At 40.4% G+C, this 4799-nt stretch overlaps 1 long non-coding RNA gene across 1 annotated transcript; it reads right to left on the bottom strand.

Annotated features, from left to right (window-relative positions):
• Positions 1 to 501: 501 nt before the first annotated feature.
• On the bottom strand, positions 502 to 3079 carry LOC128316271 (uncharacterized). The gene is made up of 2 exons (XR_008299892.1): positions 2178 to 3079; positions 502 to 688 (listed from the first exon to the last, which is right to left on the bottom strand). It is a non-coding gene; the product is annotated as an uncharacterized LOC128316271 (long non-coding RNA).
• Between the last annotated feature and the right edge of the window lie 1720 nt (positions 3080 to 4799).

Here is a 4799-nt window from a genome sequence, read left to right as displayed (position 1 = left end):
TACAAGACTGAACAATTCAGCAGAGAAATGGAAATTATTTCTTTTAAAAAGAACCAGCAAACGTGGCAGTTCTTTAGGGTCCACTGGGACCTTTGCCTGTGGAGAGGCTGTGTAGCCTCTACCAAATACCCTCCAAGCAGGGGAACTGCTTCTCCCCGTGTGGCCCACGGACCCCTCACACCTCACTGACTGTTCCTGGGGATTTGCCCTTCCTTCCCACCAGAGCACCACCACGTACTGGTCTCTGGAATTTCTGACTCTGCAGTCCACCGTTTATAGAATCCTAATGGTATTGAAACCCTCTTCTTTCTCCCCATTAATGGTTTTGGGGAACAGATTTCTTGTTCAGTCCCTTGTGTTTCCACTCTTTCTCTTTCTTTCCAGCTACTTTTGGGGGGAGTGCTTTGCTGCACTCTCCCCCCTTTCTCTGTCCTCTCTCCATAAAAACAGCTGCTTACCCTCCATGGCCTCTCTCTCCCCCAGTTCACCTCTCCACGCCACTTACCTGCCAAGTTCTGTGGCCCAAGTTATGCACATTGTTGTGTCAATCCTCAGATCAGTTTCCTAGGTGTGTAAGATGGTTTGGTGCTGATCTAGCTGTATTTCAGGGACGGGAAAAGCCAAGGATTTCCATGCTGCTCTGCCATCTTGGCCCCCAAATTAAAAAGATCCAATGGAAGTTCTAGAACTGAAAATACGGTATCCAAAATTAAGAGTGCTATGGACAAGTTCAAGAGAAAATTAGAAAACTAAAATATACAGGGGGGAAGATAAAGCATAATAATAAGGCACCGAGCAGCAAAAACATGGAAAGCACAACAGAGCAGCTAACAGCAATAGAGTACACGCTGAGAATGTCTAGGGTATGTGCTTATGAAAGTCTAGAAGGATAGAAGAGAATAAGGGGAAAGTGATATGAAAGAAATAATGGCTGAGCAATTTCCAAAAATGGTGAAGATCAAATCGCAAAGTCAGAAAACCCTAAGAATTCCAGCAGGATAAACAAACAAAAGAAACCCACCCCCAGGCACATCATAATAAAACTATTGAAAGTCAAAGACAAAAGGGATATCTTGAACACAACAAGAGGAAAAAAGGCATATTATATTAAAAAGACCTAAAATAAAATGTCCACAGACTTCTCAACAGAAGACAACAGAATGGTACCTTTAAAGTGCTTAGGGAAAGCACGTATATACAAAGTCAGGAATAAAAAAGCAATAGCACTGCCAATCCTACATGTATTAAAAATATACTACTACAAATCGCTCCTTAGCCTTTTGGCTAAGATCAAGTGTAAAATACCCTATGAAGGTATTATAAACAACCCTATGAAAGGTTAGATGGATGGTCAGATTACCAGAGAAATAAAACTTACTCAAACTGTCACAATAAAGTAGAAAATATAGTCATGTTACTATGAAAGCAATTGAATCCATAACTTAACCCCCCCCCCCCAAAAAAAGTCCTGGTCCGGATGAATTCACTGGGCATTCCAATAAACACTCAAAACAGAAATAATGTAACTCTTACACAAACTCTTTCCAAGAAGGAAAAAAAGCAATCTAAAATTTGTGGGGTCTTAAATTTTTTATTTATTTATTTATTTAGAGACAGAGACAGCGTGAATAGGGGAGGGGCAGAGAGAGAGGGAGAGAGAGAAAGAATCCCAAGCAGGCTCCACACTGTCAGCGCACAGCCCAACACGGGGCTCGAACTCACGAAACTGTGAGATCATGACCTTAGCCGAAACCGAGAGTCGGACGCTTAACCGACTGAGCCACCAGGTGCCCCTCAAACTTGGTTTTTTGATGATGATCCCAAACCTCTTAAGAATATTACAAGAATGGAAACTTTCAGACCATTCTTACTCATGAACACAGACATAAAAGTGTAAACAAAAGAAGGGTAAACCAAATCGAACAATATAGAGAGAAATTAATACATTATAGCCAAGTTAGGCTCATCCCAGGAATGCTGGATGTATGTAACATTCAAAAACCAGTCAGTCAGAATCATGTGACATCTCAATAAACACAGAAAAGGCATGAAACTCAACATACATTCGTCAATTAAAAACCTAAGAATAGAAGCTCTTTGCTTTTATGTTTAAAAAGCGACTACAAAAAAACAGTATTGGTTAAACAAAAAAAAAAAGTACACACTTTCCTTCTGACCTGAGGAATGATGAAAATTCCCACTGTCATCACTTCTAGTCAATGCTGTACCAGAGGGCCTAACAGCAGTAAATCAAGAAAAATGGAGAAAGGATAGAATTGGAAAGAAAGAAGGAAAACGGTCATCATTCTCTGAGTACGTAATTGGTTTATGTAAAATGCCAAAACAAAACAAAACTGCAGATGAGGTATTAAGAGCTAGTAAGTGGATTTAACAAGGTCTGGAGGTACATAGATAGGTTTTTAAAAAGCAATTATTATTTCTACGTAACCACAGTAAATAATTAGAAAATCAAATTTTGAATATACCTTTAACCTTTTATGTTTGATCTTTCTGAATGTGTCACCCAGTCCAAAAATAATAATAATAATGGTTTTGATTAAACAGTCCTTTGTTGTGGAAAGAGAAAATTTTCACAATAGCATCAAACGCACACACGTCCTAATCTGTACTATAAGAGCAGCCACTTGAGTTTAAAACTCTCCATACGACCTCCCCAAAACAAGATCATCAAGGAGTGAAAATAAACCACACATGCCTTCAGCATTACCAGAATCTGGAGGAACTCCAAGTTATGCAGAGAAATACGCACTTAATGGCAACAAAGATATCACTGGAGCTCTGCTGGGGCTTCAAGACCTTGGGGGTAAAGAGTGGGGAGGGGAGTCTTAAGAAAATCCTTGAAGAATAGGAGTCCTATAAACTGTGCAGTCACCCAGGGCTCTGTGCTCAGAAGGACCTGCCCTTGGTTTAAAGCTCTGTTGTCACCATCTTGAAATTCTCACAATTTTATCTTCCAACCGATGCCATCACGCATGGGAGTTCAGGGAGGTTCAAAGCGAGTGCACAGAAAGTGTGTTATGCCTGCAGCTGGGTAAGTGAGAGAAGAGCCCCAGGAGACCATGCTTTGTTTGACCTTGAACTACTTTGACTGCACACAGAAGGCTGTGCTTCTAGAAAAGGGCAACGACCAAGGAGCTTGAACATCATCTTTCTTCCCTCCAGTCGCCACATACGCTAAAAATAATGACATAGAAGGAAGGGGAAAGACCAACAGCCCAGAGTGTCTTTTCTTCTCAGTCCTTCTTCCCTCATCAGTAACCCAAAGGGAGCAAGTGTTGGTAGAATGTGGGCATATCAAGAAGTGAAATAGGGGTGCCTGGCTGGCTCAGTTGGTTGGGTGTGGGACTCTTGATTTCAGCTCAGGTCATGATTTCACAGAGTCCCACATCCTGCTCCATGCTGATAGCATACAGCCTGCTTGGGATTCTCTCTCTCCCTCTCTCTCTGCCCCTCCCCCCCTCAAAAATATATAAACTTTATTTTTTTAAAGTTTATTTATTTTGAGAGAGAGACAGTGCAAGTAGGGGAGGGGAAGAGAGAGAGAGAGAGACAATGAATCCCAAGTGGGGCTCAAACTGATGAAACCATGAGATCATGACCTGAGCTGCAACCAAGAGTCAGACACTTAATCGACTGAGCCCCCAGGTGCCCCCCAAAATAAATAAATTTTAAAAAATTAAGTTGCCATTCTGCAATATAAAGATGGACAACAGAATTTGTGCTGAGAACTTACATTTAATTTTTCTTTATTTGGAATGACAGGAAGTAGCAAATAAAAAACACCATGACAAATCAAGAGGCAGCAAAAAGAAGATGCTTCATGTTTTAGTACCTTTAATGACATTTTCCCCCTTTTTGAACAAAGGGTTTAGCATCTTCGTTTCACACATGGTTCCCAAATGCTATAGAAAGTCTTGAACAAATGTGTCAATACTGCCCCGTGAGCATTCTCACTATGGAAAAAGGGAGACGATACAAATATGGGATGAAGACAGAGCCTGCTGTGTGTGCGTGAGATGCAGGCAGTCACAGAGGGTTTGGTTCAGTGCTCTTTGCTGCTTAAATTCTGGACAAATTTTGAACCAGAGGTCCCACATTTCATCTTGCACTGGACGCCACAGATTACGGAGACAGTCCTGGGTGATTTTCCTGGTTGGAACTGAAGCTACCAGTGGGAACTTATATGTCTAATAATATAAATACATATAATTTTAATATAAATTGAATATAATATATATTAATAACATATTAATATAAATATATTCAGATATATTCTACTTAATGTTAATTCTACTTAGTTTTATTTACACACACACACACATATATTTATCCTAGCTCTGGCCACTGAAAGAGCACTGGACAGCCCTCCATCCAGATCCAGGAACAAGAGTTCAGGGGAGACATGGCTGGTTCCAGCGCTGAAACAGGGAAGGCAGGGATGAGCATGGGCTCTTGGGCCAGAAAGTAAGGACATGCTCAAAGAGGGTAGGCATGCCAAAGGACATAGGAGTCAGCTCAAAGATGTTCTCACTCCCAAAATCTGGGACAATTTGAGAAGAAAAGAGAGAAAAGAGAGAAAAGAAAGAAAGAAGAAAGAAAGAAAGAAAGAAAGAAAGAAAGAAAGAAAGAAAGAAGAAAGAAAGAAAGAAAGAAAGAAAGAAAGAAAGAAAGAAAGAAAGAGAGGGACACTAATGGATTATAATCCATTGACTATAATAGGAATCCATTCGTCCATACAACAAAAAGCAGAGAAACAAAAAAAGAAATGAGGGAGAAAG

The sequence above is a fragment of the Acinonyx jubatus genome, chromosome B4 (assembly GCF_027475565.1).
Source record: "Acinonyx jubatus isolate Ajub_Pintada_27869175 chromosome B4, VMU_Ajub_asm_v1.0, whole genome shotgun sequence".
In the NCBI taxonomy this organism is placed as follows: Eukaryota; Metazoa; Chordata; class Mammalia; order Carnivora; family Felidae; genus Acinonyx; species Acinonyx jubatus.
The sequence above is the reverse complement of the archived record's forward strand: the minus strand, read 5'-3'. Positions and strand labels throughout refer to the sequence as shown.